This window comes from Mobula birostris, chromosome 6 (assembly GCF_030028105.1).
Source record: "Mobula birostris isolate sMobBir1 chromosome 6, sMobBir1.hap1, whole genome shotgun sequence".
NCBI lineage: Eukaryota > Metazoa > Chordata > Chondrichthyes > Myliobatiformes > Myliobatidae > Mobula > Mobula birostris.
This window is the reverse complement of record NC_092375.1, coordinates 55,227,876-55,252,130: the sequence shown is the minus strand read 5'-3', so window position 1 is coordinate 55,252,130 and position 24,255 is coordinate 55,227,876. Positions and strand designations below refer to the sequence as shown.

General features: G+C 40.1%; 1 protein-coding gene across 8 annotated transcripts in view; it reads left to right on the top strand.

Annotated features, from left to right (window-relative positions):
* The window catches only part of zbtb20 (zinc finger and BTB domain containing 20), a 347,065-nt gene that overhangs the window by 287,954 nt on the left and 34,856 nt on the right, over nt 1-24,255 (top strand). Inside the window, exon 4 of one of the 8 annotated variants that reach the window (XM_072260519.1) lies at nt 8,431-8,493. The exons of the other annotated variants lie outside the window; for them this stretch is intronic. The gene's annotated coding sequence lies outside the window, so the exon portion shown is untranslated. The remainder of the gene's footprint in view (nt 1-8,430; nt 8,494-24,255) is intronic. 8 annotated transcript variants of the gene reach the window in all.

Genomic DNA, 24,255 nt, shown 5'->3' with positions numbered 1-24,255 from the left:
AGCAATCTTGAGGTCTTGCCAGAGATGTTTGGGTTAAGATCAAGACTCTGGGCCACTCAAGGACATCAACTTTCCTCATTTGATGCCACTCCGTGGTTGTTCTGGCATTTGGCTTTGAGTTGTTGTCCTGCTGAAAGACAAACTTCTTACCCACTTTAAACCTTGGGCAGAGACCAGGATCTCTCTGTATTTATCAGCATTTATCTTCCCATCAATTCTAACCAGATTTCCACTGCTTGATACTACTTCGGCCATACTTTACTGTAGCAATTGTGTTACCTGGCTGATGTGCAGTATTAGATTTACACCACATTTACCATTTTGAATTGAGGCCAAAAAGTTGTACTTCATTCTCATCCAGCCACAAGACCTTAGACCATTAGACCATAAGACATAGGAGCAGAATTAGGCCATCTGGCCCATTGAGTCTGCTCTGCTATTCAATCACGGCTGATCTTTTATTTTTCTCCTCCTCAACCCCAGTTCTCAGCCTTCTCCCCATAACTTTTGATGCCGTATCCAATCAAGAACATATCAATCTTTGCCTTAAGTACACCCAACGACCTAGCCCCCACAGCTGCATGTGGCAACAAATTCCACAAATTCACCACCCTTTGGCTAAGGAAATTTTTCTCCCTCTCAGTTTCTTCCATATCTTTACAGTATCTTCTAAGTGATGCTTTGCAAACCCTAATTGGGCAAGAATATACTTTTTTTTTCAGCCAGGGCTTCTTCCTGACCACTCTTCCATAAATACCCTTTTTGTGCAAGCCCTCAGAGATTGTGGAACTGTGAACCATTGCAGCCACTGTTGGCATCACAGTAGCCTTTCTTACAAGTGCCATTCTTCTCCAATGACTAAATTTAGAGGGACGGCCTGACCTAGGTCATGTGGCTATGGTTTCATATTTTTTCCACTTTTTCATGATGGATTGCACTGAGTTCTGAGGTATGTTCCGTACCTTTGAGATGGCCCTTGTCCCCTTCACCAGATTTGTGCTTCTCTATTATCATTTCCCTGTCTTTTGTTTAATAATCTTTAGTCTGTTGAAAATCTACCATACTGATGGATCTTGCAAAGGGGGGGGGTATTTATTCTTATGAATTCACTGGAAACAAGTGATCCTCCAATTTTCTACATCAACAAATTAGGTGAGTTGGTAGGGAAGTATATTGCACCTGAGAAAAGTTAACATAGTAATTACAAAAGGGAATGAATTCATCTTCAGCCTCGCAATTTTGGTTTTAATTTTTAGTAAGTTGTTGACAGGTTGGGGCTGAATATTTTTTCAAGACACTGTCGTGCTATTAAATACTCAGGGCATGATTTTAATTTTTTTCACTTCAAAAAGTATAGAAGTTGAAATCTTAGTTTTTAATCGGTTTTAAATGGTGGTCTCATGTCCCACTGCTGAGTGGTGAGTTCATGTGGTACTGTATCCTCAATTAATTGCACCTTTCTTTCCATTTAGTATTTTTACCATGGGGTGAAGAGGGGAGAGATCTGTTATTGTTTTAACACTAAGCTCTCTTCAGGTATATTTATGAGAGGGCTCTTGTCTCATTTATTTAAAAGATTTCAAAGAGTCACAGTTCTCTTGAGAGAAAAAATTCTAGCTCAAATAAATGACACCTTTTTAAAAAAAACAGTATTAGGTTTTTTAACAAAATGAAACATACTCTCTAACCCTGTAAAATTTCTTCAGGATTTTGTATTTCAATTAAGCCTTCTCTTACTCTTCTAAACTCCAACAGGTACAAACCTATTCCACCCTATTTTTCCTTCATGAGACATCCTGCACATTTCAGATTATTAGTCTCAAACTTTCTCTGCAATGTACCCAATATATAAACATCCTCCTTTGCGCAGCACGGTAGTGTAATGGTTGATAGTGTGCTTTACCATACCAGTGACCTGGGTTCAATTCTCACCACCGTCTGTAAGGAGTTTGTACATACTCCCCGTGACTGTGTGGGTTTCCTTTAGGTGCTTCGGTTACCTCCCACAGTCCAAAGATGTACTGGTTGATAGGTTAATTGATCTTCTAAATTTTCCTGTGACTGCGCTAGGGTTAAATCAGGGGTTGCTGGGTGACCTGGCTCAAGTGGCCGAAAGAGCCTATTCCATGCTGTATCTCAATAAATAAATAAATAGGGAGTATTCTAGGTGTTGTATCACCATGTGTCTACGTAACTAGAGCATAATCCTGAATTATCCAAGCTAGAAACGATGGTATTCTCTTAGTTTCCCTTTGCTTTTAGTGAATCAGACTCTAGGATATCAACTTGTTTTTGTTTTTGTCAAAATGGACAATTTTGCATATAACATTGTTCGTTGCATCTTTGTCAAAATACATACCTCTATCCTTATTGTAGTCTCCTTATGTCATTTTTCACGCTTTAGTTTCTGTCTATCTTTGTTTCATCAACAATTTAGCAACAATATGTTTGGTGCCTTCATCCAAGTCATTTATATAAGTTGTGAAATGTTAACGCTCTATCAACAATGCTCGTGACACACCAGTCAGTACTTTTGTCAACCAGAAGACATATGTGCCTATTCTCTTTCCTGTTAGTCAATCTTCTATTTGCAAAATAAGATTTATTGCATCCCAGTAGAATGGGGAATTACACTAGTAATTTGTGTAGCACAGATATGTTTTCTTCTCTAAAAACGTAATGGGCTTATTTTTCTCTTTTAATCTGATTTAAACTAAGTCATTTGTACTATACGTTTGAGGAATTGGTGCCTAATTTACATATGTTAATCCTGGTTTGTGTAGCTCCATATTTCTGTTATGCAAACATTTAAAGTTTCACAGAGAGAAGACCAATTTTATATTACTTTGCATGGGACACACAATGAATTTTGGCGTTTTGGATTTGCAATTGGCTTACCCATCGAGGACAGAGTATGGTGGTTGATAAAGTTTATTCTGGCTGGAGGTCTGTGACAAGTGGTATTCCACAGGGAACTATAGTAGGACCTCTGCTGTTTGTGATACATATAAGTGACCTGGGTGAAAAAGTAGATGGGTGAGTTAGTAAGTTAATAGATGATGCAAAGATTGGTGCTGTTGGGGGTAATGTAGAAGATTACCAAAAGATACTGTGGAATATAGATCGGTTGAATATAGCTAGAGAAGTGGCAGTTGGATTTTAATCTGGCCAAATGTAAAGTGATGCACTTAGGGAGGTCAAATGTAAAGGCAAGATCTTTAGGTCCAAGGCCATAACTCCCTGAATGTAGTTGCACAAGTTGATAGGGTGCTAAAGAAGGATGCCTTTTATTAAGTTTGTAGATCACATCTAGTTTTCAGTAGAAAAGTCTACAGAAAGCTTGATGCTATAATAAACAGGGAGTGTCATTAATTCATCATTGACTCCAAAATACATAGGCCAAATGCTTCAATTGGAAGGCTTTTCATGAAAACAGAGACCATACAGATTTACATCTCACCATGTAGTGTAGCACAGTATAGCACAGATGGAAGGGGATAAATTGAAGAGAAAGATTAACAACAACTTGCTTGAATTTGATAAGCCACTAATTCCATCAAAAATGCCCTTTAAATATCTATAATATTTGTTGCTTCTGTCGTCTCTGCATAGGGTGTTTACATTCTTAGAAGTTAAGGAAAAGCAGGTTCTAAAAATATTTGAGCAGTACTGGGATCTGTGATTGTTGCAAAGAACATTTAAATTTTAGGGCATTGATGAGAAGGTTGTGGAGATCTGAGAGGCATTTATTCATTTAGTGAAAATAGGAGTAGTATTGATGAAGTTGGTTGGCTTTGGATGTTGCAGTACATTGTGCCAGAACCTCTGAGAGCACTTCATTTGTAGATCCGACATAGGAGTGGTTGGGATAATGGAGGGACTTATTAGAGATGACAACATTCCAACAAAATTACCTGGAGAATGGAACCCATTTGTGCTTATTACTTTGGAATATTGTTGCAGAAATAACATATTGGCTTTAGAAATAAAGTTGTGTTACTTCATTTGAGTTATTTTTTTGGGTTATTTGGAAGAAATGTTACATTAGATCAGCATATTTATGATTAAGAAATTATTTTGATTGAACTGCTTTTAGATTTGAAGCAAATTGATAGAGTAAATGGAAGTAAAATTTTTCTTCTGCTCAATAATCATGAACTAAGGGAGCACACAACGTCAGGGCAAAAGCCATGATATTCAGTTTAGAAGTCAGAAAATTCTTCTTTACACAAAATGCAATCCCTCTGTGGATCACTCTCCCATACTATATGACAGTTAATTGTAGTTCATATAACTATTTCACAGTTGTGACCAACCTCTTGTTGAGGGCTAGTTGAGCCAAGTTGGGTCAATGAAGTGGAGGTGAAGGTATGTCATAATCTGACTGAACAGCACAAAAAGTTCATGATCTAGTTCAGTAAAGGAGCAAGCTGAAGGACATCTTGCTTCAGCAGTCTGAGGTACCCACCTACTTCAAGCAAGCTTCAATTATACTGGTGCTTATGAAGAACATGTAACCAACCTCAGTGAATATTATCCAGTAGCACTTATATCCACTGTGATGAAGTGCTCTGAGAGACTGGTGATGAAACATATCAATTCCTGCCTGAGAAGCGACTTGCATCTGGACTGATTTGCCTACCATCACAGCAGGTCAACAGAGGATGCTATTTCATTGACTGTTCACTCAACCCTGGAACATCTGGACAGCAAAGATATATGCACCTGGATGTTCTTTATTGACTACAGCATGGCATTCAGTACTATCATCCCCTCAAAACTAATCAATAAACTTCAAGACCTTCGTCTCAATACTTCCTTGTGTAACTTGATCCTCGATTCCCTCAATTGAAGACCCCAGTCAGTTTGAATTGGCAACACTTCTTCCACAATCTTCATCAGCATGGATCTAGCACGAGGATGTGCTTAGCTCTCTGCTCTTCTCACTTTATATTTAAATTTATGAGGCTAAGCAGAGCTCCAATGCCATTCCTAAGCTTGATGATGACACCACTTGTTGGCCGAATCAAAGGTGGTGATGAATCAGCACATAGGAGTGAAACTCAAATTCTGGTTGAGGGGTGCCACAACAACAAACTCTCTCTGAATGTCAGCAAGACCAAGGAAGAAACCAGAGGTCCATGTGCCAGTCCTTAATGAAGGATTGGAGGTGGACAGGGTCATCAACTTTATTCCTCAGTGCTAACATTTCAGAGGATCTGTCCAGGGTCCAGCGCGTAAGTGCCATTACGAACAAAACATGCAATGTCACCTAAAACGTTGACAAACTTATTTAAATGTGTGATGGAGGGTGTATTGCCTGGTTGCATCACAGCCTGGAATGGAAACACCAATGCTCTTGAGTGGAAGAGCCTACAAAAAGTAGTGGATACAGCCTAGTCCACCATGGGTTAAGCCCACCCCATCATTGAGTACATCTACATGGAGCACTGTCGAAGGGAAACAACATCCATCATCAAGGCCATGCTCTCTTCTTGCTGCTGCCATTGGGAAGAAGGTACAGGAGCCTCAAGACTCACACCACCAGGTTCAGGAACAGTTATTATCCCTCAACTATCAGGCTCTTGAACCAGAGGGGATAACTTCACTCACCTCAATTGTTCCCACAACCCATGGGTTCATTTTCAAGGAAATTAGTTGCTTGTTTATTTATTATTATTATTATTATTATTATTTCATTTCTTCTTCTTCTTGTATTTGCACAGTTTGTTGTTTTTTGCACATTAGTTATTTGTCTGTCCTGTTGGGGATGTTCTTTCATTGATTCTGTTGTGTTTCTTGTATTTGCAGTGTATGCCCACAAGAAAATGAATCTCACAGTTGTATATGGAGACATATATGTACTTTGATAATAAATTTACTTGGATTAGCTGCCTCCTCCTCATCCTTTGGTCCAATTAGTCATAGCTGACCCATTCTGTTTTTCTATTCAGCAGTTCCCTTTCTATTCTTTCCTCCTGCTGGAAGCAGTCAGTCAAGCAGAAATGCAGGTCAACCACCATTAGAAATCATAAGCTTTCATCAATTCTGGCAAAAGGTAATTGACCAGAAACAATAACTCAATTCTTTCCATAGATGCTGCCTGACAAGCTGAGCATCTCAAATGCAGTGGTTTCCATTTAACTGGGACACATCAGGACAAGTACATTTTGACCTAATTAAGTGGTTGCCCCAATTAGCTAAAGTTTCATGAAATAGTTAAAAAGTATAAAAAGACAAACTACAGTTTAACTGAATAATGGTCACATGGTGTGAGCAGAATTATCTGCAGCTTAATGTGAAAAAGACTAAGGAGCTGGTGGTAGACCTGAGGAGAGCTGTTTCCAGGGGGTCGGTGTGGACATGGTGGAGGATTACAAATACCTGGGCATACGAATTGACAATAAACTGAACTGGTCAAAGAACACTGAGGCTGTCTACAAGAAGGGTCAGAGCCGTCTGTATTTCCTGAGGAGACTGAGGTCCTTTATCATCTGCCGGACGATGCTGAGGATGTTCTACGAGTCTGTGGTAGCCAGTGCTATCATGTTTGCTGTTGTGTGCTGGGGCAGCAGGCTGAGGGTAGCAGACACCAACAGAATCAACAAACTCATTCATAAGGCCAGTGATGTTGTGGGGATGGAACTGGACTCTCTGACGGTGGTGACTGAAAAGAGGATGCTGGCTAAGTTGCATGCCATCTTGGACAATGTCTCCCATCCACTACATAATGTACTAGGTGGGCACAGGAGTACATTCAGCCAGAGACTCATTCCACTGACCTGCAACACAGAGTGTCATAGGAAGTCATTCCTGCCTGTGACCATCAAACTTTACAACTCCTTACTTGGAGGGTCAGACACCCTGAGCTGATAGGCTGGTCCTGGACTTACTTCATAATTTACTGGCATAATTTACATATTACTATTTAACTATTTATGGTTCTATTACTATTTATTATTTATGGTGCATCTGTAATGAAAACCAATTTCCCCTGGGATCAATAAAGTATGACTATGACTATGTCTATGACTAGTAACAATTTATGTATTTAAATGAAAGACAGACAAATTAGAACACTGCCAATACCTTTGCAGTACCATAAAACTGTGTATTAGTTCCTAATAGTTATCAACAGAAATTCATCTGTGTTCTTTTGATTGACTGTAAATGAATAAAATCTTCACAGACACCTAGTGTAGATAATAGACTACCTTCATATAATTCTTTGGACGATTGCATCTTCCAAATCTTCATTGTCATTATAACATTCAGGATGATTACCAATACTTTCAGATTTCTTCATAATACCTAACTAAGTGAAATCATTTCATTTTCATTGCCAGTTGTTTCTGGCATCTCCAAGCCTGAAAACTTGGAACCATGGTGAGTAGAACAGTTCTGAATTGTCTTGCTGCTTATTTTTCGTCAACTATCAGTGACAAAAACAGAAACACACGCAACTGACACTACATAAAGACTGACTGCTCTTCGCGCAGTCTACTGTCTAATGGCCATGCAGTGCAATCACTGACACTAGTTAGAAGCTGTTCAGCAATTGTCTCCTGCCCCAATTAAGTGGCATAATGTCCCAAATAAACAAAGGGAATCCTAGTTATTTTCTCAATTTAGTTTTTGTTCTTTGTCCCAAAATAAATGGCTGTCCCGAGTAACTGATGGTCCAATTAACTGGAATCCAATGTATGTTGCATTTTTTTTTCAAGTTTCCAGTATCTGCAGTTTTTGTTTGCTTTTCAGTTACTGTTTTTAAGTTCGTCAACTTTATGCAGCAGTTTCAGTGACGTATTTGCAGGACTATACAAATACAATGTGCCAGATGAAAGAGTAGAGGTTACTGCTCAAATGGCTATTCATGAATACATTGCATTGTGGAAAATTATTTGAATTGTGAATGCTTAAAATCCTGATATTACTAAATTCATTTTTAGCTGTAATAAAATAAAAATGTTCATTTTAATGTTTTTGAGCTGAGAAGAAGCCCAGCTGAGGGTGTTAAAATACATTAAGGCAATTAACCGAACACATTTACTTATGTTGTTAATACATCGTTTTTAAATCTTTCTTCAAACTGTAGGTTATGTGTAATTCAGTGGTAACTGAAAAGTAATTTTAGACTATATGAGACAAATTTTTGGACCCAGTGACCAAGTTGTGCAATACAGGGGCAACTTTGCAAATTCTGAAGGTAATTTATCTTGCATATATATATATATAAATCAGGCCAGTGGGTGTGTGTTGGTCCTCATGATACGTTGTTGCCTGTAGGTGGTGCTGTGATAGTCACTTTCAATGTTAAAGGTGTATAAAACTGTTACCCGTGGTCTTTCAATAGCTGTAACTTCATGGTGAGAGTATGCTGCAACAGTTTGTAGCTAATTCATTGATCCGTGTTTTCTGACATTAAAATAGACTGATAAAGAAATTGAGTGCAAGACAATAGTGAAAGATGGACAGCAGGAAACATTCATAAAGGTATGAAAATGTTATACTAGAAAATTGCTTTATGTATCTTTTAATGATAATTTGTTAGCCATCTTGTTTTAGTCTATACCTTTGCCCTTCTTTAACCTTTATGGACATACATGGTTTATTCTTTGTGTAATGAGGTACACGTGGGTGGCGGGTTAGAGATACATTTCTAAGGCGCTCCTTCCGTCTGCTAGCCTGCTGGTCACCCTTGGGCAAGGTGTAGCACCTGCTTAGCCCCTCGCTCAGGGCCATGTGAAGCCATGGGAGCAGGTGGTGGATGGTCTTATGAACAGCTGGTGTATATCACAAGTACTGATTATGCAACCACTGTCACCAGGCAGACAATCTCTGAACAGTCTTGATAATGGCTGGGGCCACCCATCTTGAAAAGACACTGCCCAGAAGAAGGGCAGAAAAAGGCCAGCAAGAAAATGAAGGATCCCACCCAACCTGTTTGTCTACTCCCATATACTGTATACACACCACGATGACCAGACTCAAAAACAATTACTTCTCCTGAGACGGCATTGCTGATCAACACCTCCACCAATTAACCCACCCCACAGCACTACTCACCACCATTGTCAGAGTCACCTTATACAAATACACCTGGACCTAGCATCACTTTATGTACAAACAATCAGTCTATGTATATAAGCTAACCTTGTGTATTCATATTTATTATTTTTTTAAATGCTGCGTTGAATCTGGAGTAGCCCTCATTTTGTTCTCCTTAATGACAAATGACAATGAACAATCTTGAATCGTCATTTTATGGGACCTATCAGTAGTTTTATAACAGTGAGATCGAAGCTATCCTTGAGCCTGCTGGTATGTGCTTTCAGGCTTTTGTAACATCTACCCGATAGGAGAGGGCAGAAGAGAAAATGTCCAAGGTGGCTGGGGTTTTTGATTTGGCTTGCTCCAAGGCAATGAGAAGTGCAGAGGATGGGAGGCTGGTTTTCATGATGTGCTGAGATGCATTCACAACTCTCTGCAGTTTCTTCTGTGTTCACAGACAGCAGTTGCCATATAAACTATTGTATCTGATGCTCTGCATGTGTATAAAGGCATAGAGCATAGAAAATGAGTTTCTGAGCTAAATTGTAGTGTTAAAGGATGAGATCAAGAACAGGTTTGCACATAAATCTTTTGAAGGTGTCAGGGGAAACTGGGCAGTCTTGTTAATTAGGTAACCAGAACGGTTTTATATTAAATTTAGTATGCCCAAACTTGTGTCAGATCTCCTGTGTGTTAGGAGCACTTCAATTTAATATCAATTGGCCAGTGAAGCTATAGATTCAACAACCTATGGTGAATTCCATATTTTCTAAGGAGTAGTTTTAATGAAATGATTAACAATTTAAATTTGTTAATAAAAAACTTACTGTAATTTATACTGAAGAGCAGTAGTACTTTTTTTGAAAGAATTTACTACAGAAGGAATAAATCATCTAGATGCTTGAAGTTAAACAATGAAATTCTTAGTTTATTAGAATAGAAAAATGCACAAAGTTAAGTTAGTTATGCTGAAACTTTACACACAGAATGTAGATCATAGCTGAAACATTTGAGTTAAGTCATAGGAACAACAATTTAGTAAGAATGTGAAAACCTTACATTGCTTGTAATAAAGATTTACTAGAAAGTACCAAGGAATTAGTTTATTTGGAGCTGCTGGAGAAAAAGCAATTTGTTCAAGCTAAGAAAGTCGAGACAGATTGATGGAGTTGTTTAAAAACATAAGTGTTCCAAGTCATGAATAGTTTGTAAGGGTAAATGAGGGAGAAACTTGTTCCAATGTACGTGGGCTTAAGGTGGTCGGCAGGAGCAACATGAAACTTTTTGACTTTTTCTGGACTTTTTTGTGATTTTTGAATTCAGTCCCTGACAAGGTAATTGAAGCAGATTTAGTAGTAATCTTCAAATACTACATTTAAATTTACGAAATTAAACTTACCAGTTGAAGTGGGAGATCCAGGTTCATTTGCAACATTTAGAATTAGAATCAGAATCATGTTTAACAACACAACAACAGTACACAATAAGTCCAGCTTCATTTCTATCAAGCAACTAGTTGATGGAGTGGACCTGTAATAATGTTCTTGGTATCCAGCAGTGTCTTGCGATTGTAAAGAAAAAGACGTAAAGGACGAACAATTACACCTTTGATTGGACCCGGAATAGCGGCTGCATCCAAGCACACTGCCATCTAACTGGAAGCCCATTACGTTTCCATCATTCTTGTTGTTTATCCAATTCATATCCGACTTCGGAGGGTTTAAACTAATTTGGCAAGGAAATGGCAACCAGAGTGATAAGGCTGAGGGATGGAGCAGTTGGTTTACAAAGAGCAAGACTGCCAGCAAGGACAGGCTGATGATAGGGCAAAATTGCAGTCAACGGTATGAGTTGCAGTGTGAAAGGGGGAAAATGAAAAGGGTGATGTATACAGGACTGAAAGTGTTATATTTGAATGCATGCAGTATACAGAATAAGGTAGAATAAGTTAGAGATTAGCAGGTATGACATTGTGGACACCACTGTGTCATGGCTAAGAAGGCAACTATAAAGTCATAAAGAGGGAAAAGATGGAATATGGTAAGCTAGCCAATAATATTACAGAGAATATCAAAAGTTTCTTCAGATATATGAAGAGTAATAGAGAGGCGAGAGTAGGTATCAGGCCACTTGAAAATGATGCTGGAGAGTTAGCAGTGGGGACAAGGAAATGACAGAGAACTGAATAAGTAGTTTGCATCAGTCTTCACTGTTGAAGATACTAGCAGTGTGTCGGAAGTTTGATAGTGTCAAGGGGCGGAAGTGAGTGAAGTTGCCATCACTAGGGAGAAGGTGTTTAGGAAACTGAAAGGTCTGAAGATAGCTAAATCACCTGGACCAGATAGTCTACACCACAGGGTTTTAAAGGGCGTAGCTGAAGAGATTGTAGAAGCATTAGTAATTATCTTTAAAGAATCAATAGATTCTGGCATGGTTCCAGAAGACTGGAAATTGCTAATGTCATTCCACTCTTCAGGAAAGGAGAGAGGCAGAAGGAAAGAAATTATAGGCCAGTTAGTCTGACCTCAGTGGTCAGCAAGATGTTGAAGTCAATTAAGATGTGGTTTTGGGGTACTTGGAGAAACATGATAATAGGCTGAAGTCAACATGGAAGCAGGATCTCCCAGTGGCCACACATTTTAATTCCATGTCCCATTCCCATTCTGATATGTCAATCGATGGCCTTCTCTGCTGTCGAGATGAAGTCACACTCCAAGGAATAACACCTTATATTCCGTCTGGGTAGCCTCCAACCTGATCGCATGAACATTGATTTCTGTAACTTCTGATAATCCCCTCCTCCCTTTCTTACCCCATCCCTAATTTTTGTCTTTTTTATTAATTTATTTTTTCTTCTTCTCTCTTTCCCTCTCACTATAACTCCTTGCCTGTTCTCCATCTTCCTCTGGTGCTTCCCTCCCCCTTTCTTTCTTCCAAGGTCTTCCGTCCTATGATACTCCCCCTTCTCCAGCCTTGTATCCCTCTTGCCAATCGACTTCCCAGCTCTTAGCTTCATCCCTCCCCTTTTGTCTTCTCCTATCATTTTGGGTCTCCCCACCCCTCCCACTTTCAAATCTCTTACTATCTCTTTTTTCCGTTAGTCCTGACGAAGGGTCTCGACCCGAAACATCGACTGTACTTCTTCCTATAGATGCTGCCTGGCCTGCTGCGTTCCACCAGCATTTTTTGTGTGTTGCCTGACTAGTCTGTCGGATTTCTTTGAAGAAATAACTGGCAAGGTAGACAAAGGAGAAGCAGTGAATGTTGTGTACTTGGATTTTCAGAACCTTTGAGGTGCAGTACATGAGGCTGTTTAACAAGTTAAGAGGCCATGGTATTACAGAAAAGATATGTATGGATAGAGCATTGGCAGGAATAAAGGGAGCCTTTTCTGGATAACTGCTGGTATTCCACAGGGATTGGCTTTGGGACTGCTTTTCATGTTATATGTCAGCGATCTGGATGACGGAATTGATTGCTTTGAGCTCATGTTTGTAGATGATACAAAGATAGGTGGAGGGGAAGGTAGTGTTGAGGAAGCAGGGAGTCTGCAGAAGGACTTGGACAGATTGGGAGAATGGGCAAAGAAGTGGCAGGTGGAATACCGTACCGGGAAGTGTATGTTTTAACTGGAGAGGAAATTCAAAAATCCAAGGTGCAAAGGGACTTGAGGGTCCTTGTGCAGGATTCTCTAAAGGTTCATTTGCAGGTTGAGTCGGTAGTGAGGAAGCAAAAGCAATGTTAGCATTTATTTTGAGAGGACTAAAATATAAAAGCAACGATGAAATGTTGGGGTTTTATAAGCATTGATAAGGCCTCAATTGGAGTATTGTGAGCAGTTTTGTGCCCCTTATCTAAGAAAGGATGTGCTGACATTGGAGAGGGTTCAGAGGAGATTCAAAGGTTCAACAGTCTAATTTAACGTCAGAGAAATCTATACAACATACATCCTGAAATGCTTTATCTTCGCAACCATCCACAAAAAGAGGAGTACCCCAAAGAATGAATGACAGTTAAATGTTAAAACCCCAAAGTCCCTGCCAGCTCCCCTCCCTCCTGCACATAAATGGCAGCAAGCAACAACCCCCCCCACAGCCAAAAAAAAAGCATCAGCACCCTCCACTGAGCACTCAAGCATGAGCAAAGCAATAGCAAAGACACAGACTTGCAGTTACCCCAAAGACTTCGCGTTTCATCTGGTATATGGCATAGCACAGGCTCTCTCTCTCCCTAATGAGGGAGAAGGAGGTGTTTCCGTTTTTCCAGTGAGCAGGGAGACTTAACAACCAACTCGCTGGTTTATGATGTTAAAAGTCCATTACATCGCTTTTCTCGAGCTCTGTGCCTGAAGATCTCAAAGATCTCAGGTCTTCGGGCACACAGGCGTAGATATTTCAACTCTCCCAACGACACATGGGTCTCCTGCCGTGACACTGACACTCAATCCGCCTGTCTCCAGAGCCCCGAGATCCTAGGCTTCCAAATCCGAGCCAGTTTCTTTGGCCGAGCCCTTGGCATGCCAAACAACAGCCAGTTATAAAACCCAAGAGCAGGTCCCATTCCCTCAAAGAAACAAAGTCAACATGTAACTCCAGGTTCAGGGTCTTCAAAAGATCCCTGAAAAGGAAAAATAAAGAGATTAAAGATGGAATTAGATCCATTTCCGAAGATGCAAGCAAAGGAATCGCCGTTTAGTGCCATCATTACCCCGCTCTGCCTCCTCATGAAAATAATTTCAGAAGTGAAGGAGTTACTATATGGCTGTAGGCCTGGACTCCCTGGAATTCAGAAGAATGAGTGAGGATCTCATTAAAACCTATCGAATGTTCAAAGACATCAATAGAGTGGATGTGGAGAGGGTGTTTCCTATGGGAAGAAATCTAGTACAAGAGCATAGCCTCAGAATAGAAGGATATTCATTTAGAACAGAGATGAGGAGGAATTTCTTTTAGTGATGAATCTGTGAAATTTGTTGCCATAAGCAGATGTAGAGATCAAGTTATTGAGTATACTTAAATCAGGGGTTGATAGATTCTTGATTGGTCAGGGCATGAAAGATTATGGGGAAGAAGGCAGGATGTTGGGGCTGAGAGGGAAATGGATCAGCCATGATGAAATGACGGAACAGACTCGATGGGCCAAGATGGCCTAATTCGGCTCCTGGATCTTATGGTCTTATGGTCTTAATGTCATATAATCAAATCTGACAATGTGAGTGCTATATATTGTCTTAGAGAAGGATGAATGGAATATGAACTTGCTAGTCTTTTCTCGCCATATGTGTAGTAAGCAGTTGTGTTTCCTGTACTTTGTTCTTGCTTTGTCACATCCCAATCCCATATCCTACTATTCACCACACTAAAATGCTGTATTCTGTAGCATACAGTTCGTTCCCTTTCTCTTTTCTTGATCTGTTTGTGAACCAGACTTTCCTTCACCTTATCTGTCTTAGCTTCTTCCAATACTAGGTTTTGCCTTAATTCCCATTTTGCAATCTCTTGGGCAATTAATCTATCAATTTATTTACATACATTGCTAAATGAAAGCCATATCTGATTCTTTTTGGTACTCACAGAAAACTTAACAGGTTTGTCCATATGAGCTTTTGGTGAGCAAAATGTTATTCAGGTTAACTAGAGCATCAGGGGAATGGCAACCTAGTCTTGGATTTTGGTGACCTCCAGTGGAATTAATATGTTAATATAATTGAATATTTGAAAACAAATTGTTAGAAAATATTTGGTTTATTTAAGTACACATGCATGAAGTATGTAATAATAATCTCTGAATTTTCATGTAGAAGCTTTTAAGTTCATTGTTTTTATACAGCAATAGTCTATTGGGATCTTATTTTTCTGTGTGACTAGATCTCACATTTAAAATATAGCTGTATAGATTGATTTCTAATGAGGTATTTTCAAGGTAGAAAATACAGTTCTCACCAGTTACTCCAAAAATAGTAAAACAAATAGATTATAGTGCATAACTACCTTTCCATGTTGATTTTAGGTTATGATCTGCACATTCAAATGAATAAATCTAGATAAATTGATTTCACCCCATTGTAAAAACAAATAAATTGAAAGAAGTGGGCAGGTAAAATAGTGTATAGAAAGGCAGGAAGGTGGGATTAATGTTTCAGCACATTGACTTTCTGTCAGAACTGAGTTACAAATGAAGTTTTTAAGGAGGAACAAAGCCGGGGAATAGGGCAGGGAAGAAAGTAGAGAATGGTGTTGAACTGAAGGTGGCAGAGGTGATAATAGAATGACAAAAGCAGGCATAAAGAGGGAAATAAAGATCTATTTAAGAAGAAGAGAGGTGCAGTGCAAGAAAAGGCAGAAATTGAGTGGAAAGTAAAGAACCTTTATGTGGCTCTGAGAAAAAACGTTATGGTGCTTTTGCAGGAATTGGGATTGTTTCCTTAAGGGCAGCATGTACCCGGCGGAGGTGAAATAGTATCTGTTGTAATGTCCACACCTGCTTCTTTCCCACCCCCCACCCCCAATTTCCCTCCCCCTGCTCCCAAACGCTAGGATTGGGCACTTGATAGCCGCTTTCTATCATGCTGAGTCTGATTGTACTTTTCCCATTGTAGATGATAAGACATTGTTTCATTGATTTGCAAAATGGGCAAGGGGGGAATAAAGGATTTACACTTATTTGTGCCTCATTATGCCTTTCAGGCATCTCAAAGAACCCCAGTACTTTGAAATGTGCAAATCTGCAAAATAATTGAATGAGAATAATGTTGCAGCTGCTTTCTTAGAATGAGTCGATAGATGTTTGACTTTGTGCAATGCAATTGGTTCTATATATTTATATAAAGAAGAATCTGTATTGAACATTTTATTATGCCATTCAGTCTATGTTAGTTGATAGTTTAATGCAGTGCCATCTGCTGGATAATACAAATATTGTACTTTGTCAGCTATTTAAGGTCACAATGTATAATGCCAGCCATTTTAGAGTGTTGACAGTACCAGCATGCAAATTGTGTAGCAGACATCTCACCTCTCTCAGAAGTTCCGGGAGTCTCCCACATATCGATACTGGCTCCCTGATGCCCAGAAAATATATACAATATCCCGGATATAGATTTTTTTGAGAGGGAGAGGGAGCATCCTGATTGGTCTCTCTTCGTGCTAAGAGTGGTCCCCAACCACCGGGCTGCCAGGAAACGATTTGATTTGGCGATATGCTGCACCTTTCCTCATTCCCTGTCACGCACCGTTGAATTTTAACGCACACGAGGTCATCAGTGACCCGAGACGTGCAAAGGAATGGGTCCGTGACCCACTTGTGTATGTCCCTGGTGAATCATCCATGTCAGTGCCGGAAAAAGATCAACTCCTCCAGCTTGCAAATGACAGTGGGCTGAAAAGTATGTTTAACATAACATCTCTGCCAGCATTCTAGATCAAAGACAAGGCTGAATATCCTGAGATAGCCACGAAAGCACTGAAAACGTTGCTTCCATTTCCAACATATCTCTGCAATGAATGCATTGAAAACTAAATTGCAGAATAGACTGGACATAGGGAACCCCCTTCGAGTATCGCTGTCTCCCATCACCCCTCGATAGGACCATCTCGTTGCAGGGAAACAAGCCCAGGGCTCCCACTGATTCAGCGATATTGGTGTGTTGCAATGATTTTATATGTTCATACGGGGAAAATATGCGCTGTGTGTTTAATATCCAAACGTTACTTAAAATGTTATGATGCAATTGACTTATCACCTATATTCCAGTTGTGATTAACACCCCCGCGCCCGGTCGGCAAGAATATTGTCAATATTAAACCGGTCTGCGGTGCAAAAACGATTGCGGACCCCTGCTATGTAGACCTATCAGTTTTCTCTGTGGGCGGGCTTTACAGTTGACCTCAAAAATAATGACAGGGTTGCTCACGGCACTGTTTGGAACAGTGACTTTTCTATTGCCCATAGTAGGTTAAAATGTAAAAGACATGTTGAGGTGAGTTTAACAGGTGTCATTCGTTTATTAGCATAGTTAACGTTATTTAAACTAGCTGGCTGGCTGCTAAGGAGCTACGCTATTGATGTCCTACTTGATGAGGCCAAACTCCCTGTAGACTTGCTTAAAGTTGTAATAGAATAAACATGATAATAGAATATAATATAAGTACATATTTTAATGTCACATTTTCTACATATACCCAACTTGGTTTACAGATTAAACAAAATCACTAAACAAAGTATTACATACACCCTTGGAGGTTGACCGTGGGGTGGGGGGGTGCTACCTCGCTGAAATGGTGGTGCTACCTCCCTGAAGTGAGTTTTTGCAGGGTGGGATGTCTGGTGTAGGTCACAAGATATCAACAAAACAGACGGTGGTTTGCATTTGAGAACAAGAGCATATGCCTTCCTTACAAAGGATATATAACTGGAGATTTAAGGATGTTTTGTTACTTCATTCCATAAGCATTGAAAAGCACCTATCAAAAGTATGACCAATTATATTCTGGTCCTCACTTAGGAAGTGAGGGGAGGAGAAGATGGCGCGATGCAGCGCACGCGGCCTCTCCGGTGAAATTATATCGTATTTGTTAAATAGGGACCGTGCACAATCCTGATTTGATGGAGACAGACGTGAGAAGCATGGAGGAACATCTGGAGAAACTTCTGAAATGCCCGGTTCACTGCAGCTGCTACTGTGCGATCGAGAATCTCCGGAGGGGAAGGCCCCAAATCCTCAGCTTTGCCAGTTGCTGGCGGCCAGGGCTGGGGTCGAAACGCTTGGCAGAGATGGTGCTCGGTGTCGGAGGGCTGGTCGGAGGCTCAAAGTTTTCGGAAGGAGTGAGAGTCGGACTGTGGTCGGGTGCTTCCAGGATGCTGCATTGGCAAGTTTGCGGTGCTGGAAGCTCATGGCAGGGAGAGTTTTCTTCCTTCTACTGTCTACGTGAGATGTTGGGACTTTCGAGAGACTTTGAGACTTTTTTTTTTACCGTGCCCATGATCTGTTCTTCTATCAAATTACGGTATTGCTTGCACTGTTGTAACTATGTTATAATTATATGGTTTTTGTAAGTTTTTTCAGTCTTGGTCTGTCTTGTGCTTTTGTGACATCACACTGGAGGAACATTGTGTCATTTCTTAATGCATGCATTACTAAATGACAATAAAAGAGGACTGCGTGTCCTCATAATCTTAAAAAAAAGACGAGAGAGAGTATGATTACTCATTGATCTTGTATGAGGACATTTTGCATCCAAAGGTTTATAATGATGGAAGTGAAAATTATTGATCATCTTGAATCTGTTTGAAAATAACTAAGAAATTTCACTAAGATATTCTGTTGAGATGGTGCCCTTTTCATATCAAGTCAATCCGCAGTACGGCTGATAACTGTGCGATTGCTGTTACGAAAGGGGACGGAAGGCAATGATCATGATGATGAAAACTTTCAGGAATGATTGGTGTATTTTTATCTCCACCAGCATTAAGTTTACCATTTATTATCATCTGTAGTAGTCAGATTGTAAGCACAAAATAAGATTCTGTGGAAATCAGATCTTGGACATTTGCTGTGATATTTTAAGTATCTCACATCTTGCAATTAAGTTAACTATTAAGATGAGTAAAGCCTGGATTTTTATAGTAAATGCTGGCGTTTTTGACCGTCCCCAAGCATAGGAGCTACGCCTCATTTTTTAAACATAATTGTGTTTAACTTTATGTTTTTAAGAAGTGTTGATAACTTACAATTCTTTAAGCACTCAATTCTTAATTTCATTGTGATCGTTTTTAAAGGTTTCTAAATGTCATATTTTTAAATTCATTTTCTGGATCTGGGATTGCTGCAAAGACCAGCATTTATTTCCCATCCTGAAATAATGTTGATAAGGTGAGGATGAACTTTCGTCTTAAACTGCTGCAGTCTTCCGAGTGAAAGTACTGCCATACTGCTATTTCAGAAGTGAGTTCCAGGATTTAGACCTAACGGCTATGAAGGACCAGAGATTTATTTCCAAGTTAAGGTGGCATTTGTATTGAAGGGGCACTGCTGGTAATGGTTCTTGTGTGCTTGTTGCCTTTGTCTTCGGTGGTTGAGGTTGCTGGTTTGCAGACAGCCCACCCTGCAAATACTCATTTCAGGGAGGTCTCAACCGGAAGTCTCAACCTCATAGCAGTCTGTGCCAATGAATTTGTTAATTTTGCAAGACATCAGATTCACAGAGACAGCTGACCTCTGAATTCTGTCTTAAAGTGCCATGTTCACAATAGCTGCTGTCTTGGTTGAGGAGCAGGCATAGTTTTTTGCTATTTCTGAATGAAGAAACATTTTCCTGAATAGCTTGCCTGTGTGCTTACACACCTGGAATGGCAGATTATGCTCAACAATGAAAGATGTAAAGTACACCTCAGCTCTAGTGACCTCTCTGTCAGACTTTGGTTTTCTACTGAAAAGAATTGTGAAATACTTGAGCAGCTTTCCCTGCGCTTAGCCTCCCTAATATGTTGTGGTCCCTAAAAGAAATAAAAGCATAAGGTGTATTCTTATTACAGGTGTGCGCCGCTTAACGTCCATTCGGACAACGTCCAATCACATATATATCTGTAGTCACACACACATATTGCCTACAATAATCGGGATCAGGACTTACTTTTTTACATCGAAATGGGGGATTTTAAATGAGTGATTTAGAAGTTCTGTATCTTCAAGTTCAAGTTTATTGTCGTCTGGCTGATTGTCCACAAACGAAACAACCTCTGTCTGGACCACGGTGTAGCCGCAATACATACGTCACGCACACCACATAAAACAATATATTACCACATTAGTTAATTAAGTGTAATTCAAAATGCATATAAAGTGCACAGCGCAGGTAAACAGTTCACTGTCCTAATGACGAGACTTCGGTGGTGGCCGGGTATTTATTAAAATCAGTTTTTCTTCTGAAAACGGGTACGCTTAAACCCAGCTCATCACGGGCTTCGATGTACCGGTAAGTGGAAGTGTTTTAGAAAAAAAAAACCCCAAAGAATTTGCTTGCTGCAAGCGTGTTTTTAAAGATATCTTTACGGATGATTTTGGAACTTCGCTCCCATTTAAACCCCGCTCTAATCCCCTTTAAATCAACTGTAAAGCCCGTCCACAGAGAAAACTGATAGGTCTACTTAGCACAAAGAGAGACCAATCAGGATGCTGTCTCTATCTCTCTGTCACCCCCCTCTCTCCCCCCCCCCCCCCACTCGCTTTCAAAAAAATTTGATTTCCGGGAGATTGTATATAATTTGCGGACATCAGGGAGCCATTGTCCATACGCGGGTGACTCCCGGTACTTCCGGGAGAGGTGGGATGTCTGGGTTTGGAAGGTGCTGCTGGAATTGCTTATATAAACAACTGCAGCACATTTGGTACACAGTACATTCTGTAGATAATATGTGCCAGTGGTGATTTCTGAAATATTTGCAACTCCTGACTGCAAAACTGGCAAAGAACTTTCCAAGCTGTCAAAGCTTTCAAGAAGTTTCTTCACCTTTCTGTTGATAAGGCCCTGCTTCTGTCCAAGGACTGATCTCTTTTCCAGAATGCTTTAGGCCAACAAGGTAGGACTTCACCTGTAAATTTAGTATGGAGGTAGTAAACCTATGTCATCACCATCCTAGCCACATGAAATGTCTCTGAGTATCCAATAGCAAATGCAAAATTCCTTTTGCAGTGGAGAAACTTCTTATTAAAATCTGTCACAAAGAGATATTGTAACAAAAACAAAGCATGTGAAATCTCTATTCATTCTTCGTACCCTTACATCATTTTATTTCATAGGAAATGGGAAAATAAGTGGTTCAGTAAAAGAAAATTCTTTTTCCTTCTCCTGCTTGAATTTTAACTTGTTAGTTGATGTAGATTTGATGGAATCCAGTGGTTGGTTAATAGGTTTAATTTGATCCCATTTAAGACAGACTATGTTCTATGGTTTCAAACTATTTGCTGGTTGACGTTCATAAGCAAGAAATTAGATCATCTTTTTCCTAACTATGTCTATGGTGTATGCCCGCAGACACTTTTCTGAAATCATTGCTTTCAGAATAGACTTTGAAATCGAGTGATTATTATTTTCATAGTGACCTATATAGTTAAATTGACCAAATAGTCCTCACAGGAATTCCTCAGTAATGTGTTTTTATTATTTTGCTTCAGTTTCATCTGCCTTCTGAAACCAATGTACATTGGGATGAAGTTTATCAGGTTCATGCAGCACTCCAGGTCCTTTTTCAAACGGGATTTTATCTCAGTATTTTTATGAATGGGAATCCTGTGTAGGTGTTAGGTGTATAGGGTGGTGATGGGTTTATGCAGGGTGAATGGAAAGTTACCTGCATTCATTTGTGGATAATTTTAGAACAAGGAGCATAGTTTAAAAATAATGGGTAAATTGGGGGAGGAAAAGTAGGAAATAAATTGAGGAGAAACTTGAACATTGAAAGTGTTTTTCATCTGGATCTCATAAGGGTGATGGAAGAAAGTCGGGGAAATCTAAGTAGATTTTTGTTAAGGACCCTGCATGGACTCGGTAAACCCAACAGCAGTCCCCTGTTTCCTTTCTTAAATGTTCACAATTTATTTTAGTGAAAGAGGCAGGTTTTGCAAACATTACATACTTCTAACTAGATTGTATGAATGGGTTAAATGTTTCCAAGGGATAAATACACAGAATCTGAGTCGGGTTTAGTATCACCAGCCTATGACATGAATTTTTTTGATTTGCGGCAGCAGTACATTGCAATACATAGTAATAAAATTATAAATTACAATAAGACGTATATATAAAAAATAAATACTGCAAAGGGGAGGGGGAGATACTGAGGTAGTGTTCATGGGTTCATTGTCCATTCAGAAATCTGACAGCAGAGAGAACAAATCTTTCCTGAAACGTTGAGTATGTGTCTTCAGGCTCCTGTACTACCTTCTTGATGGTGGCATGACCTGGGCGATGGGGATTCTTAACAATGGATGCCACCTTTTTGAGTCAACGCTTTTGAAGCTGTTGTGGATGCTGGGGAGGCTAGTGCCCATGATGGAGCTGGCTGAGTTTACAATTTTCGGTAGCTTTTTCTGATCCTGTGCAGTGGCCCCTCCATACCAGATGGTGATGCAACCAGTTAGAATGCTCTCCATGGTACATCTATAGAAATTTGTGAATGCCTTTGATGACATGCCAATTCTAATCCTAATGAAATATAGCCACGGTTGTGCCTTCTTTGTAATTGCATCAATATGTTCAGCGCAGAATAGATCCTCAGAGATGTTGATACCTAAAAACCTGAATTTGCTCACCCTTTCCACTTCTGATCTTTTGATGAGGACTGGTGTGTGTTCCTTTGACTTCCCCTTCCTAAACCACAATCTGTTCCTTGGTCTGACTGACATTCAGTGCAAGGTTATTGCTACGATGCCATCCAACCAGCAGATCTGTCTCTCTCCTGTATGCTTCCTCTTGAGCCATGATGGAATGCTGAGCAGACTCAGTGGGCAGAATGGCAATTCTACACCCATGTCTTAAGGTCATCATCTGAAATTCTGCCAGCAAAATCTGTGTCATGTATAGATGGTGTTTGGCCTATGCCTAGCCACATGTTCGTGGCTATAGAGAGAGTAGCACAGTTGACTAAGCATGCGTCTTTGAAGTGCACCAATGTTGATTATCAGCAAGGAAGAGATGTTATTTCCAATCCTCATAAACTATGTACTCGCGATGATGAAGTCAAGGATCCAGTTTCAGAGGAAGGTACAGAGGCCCAGATTTTAGAGCTTTTGATTGTGTTGTGTTGGACAGGGGGAGAATCTCATTACTAGAGATTCAGTGACACTAGACCTTGCCACTTTGTAATAGACCATGCATTCATTAACCTGGTTCTTATCCACTTGCCTTTCTTGAAATCCATCTTTATTAATCCCTTATTTTATTAAGAGTAGGAGGGGTGCTAGGTCTTGTCAAATGCTTATGTTTGCAAGGTAGGGGTCAATTAGGCCAGAGGATTAGAATTGTGTACATGTAGGAGTGAAATGGCTTGGGAGTCAGTGAAGTCTTTGGTTATGGGGTGCTTGGATGCTCAGTGTTAATGGGGCCTTAGCACAGGGTTAATTAGGGTGCTTTCCATTGCGGGATGTCATTAAGATAAGGAGTGGGATTAGGGGATGGAGCTGTAGTCAATAAACAGCTAAGTATTGCTGTTGTCTAGGTGACCCAAGGCCGAGTGGAGAGCCAGTAAGATTGCATCCATTGTAGACCTATTGTGGTGACTAAGCAAATTGTAGCGGGTCCATGTCCTTGCTTAGGCAGGAATTGATTCTAGTGTTGACCAACCTCTCTAAGCACTTCATCACAGCAGATATGAGTGTCACTGATTGATAGTTTTCTTGGGCACTGGTATGATTGTCGCCCTTTTGAAGCAGGTGGGAAGCTCCAACTGCAACAGTGACAGATTGAAAATGCCCTTGAATACTCCCGCCAGTTGGTTGGCACAATATTTTTTTTACCATCAAGGCCCGACGCCTTGTGTGGGTTCACCCTCTTGAAAGATATTTGGAAGTTGGCCTCCGAGACATATTACAAGGTCACCAGATGCCACAAGGATTTGCATAGATGTAGTTTTATCTCCCTTTCAAACTGTGCATAAAAAGCATTGAGCTCACCTAGGAGTGAAACGTCACTTCCATTCATGATGTTAGGTTTCACTTTATAGGAAGTAATGGCCTGCAAATCCTGCCAGAGTTGATGTGCATGTGATTCAGTCTGTAGCCTGAATCAGAATTGTTCTTTTCGCTCTTAAGATAGCCTTCCGTAGGTCGTATCTGGAGTTCTTGTATAGTTCCAGATCACCGGTCTTAAACACCGCAGATCTAGCCGTTAGCAGACTGAATCTCCTGCACGGCTTTTGATTTGGGTATGTCTGGTATGTACTTGAAGGCGCACACACATCCAGGCAGGTTTTAATGAAGTTGGTGACAACTGTGGCATATTTTTTCAGACTCAAAAGTTAAATCCCTGTATATTATCAAGTCCACTGACTCAAAACAGTCCTGTAAGTGCTCCTGTACCTCCCTTGTCCAAACCTTCTTGGTCCTTACCGCTGGTACTGCAGTCTTTAGTCTTCTAATTGATCATTACATTTCTTTATCCGTGAAACTGGGCAGATTGACTTGAATATCATGTAGTGCAATTCATACGA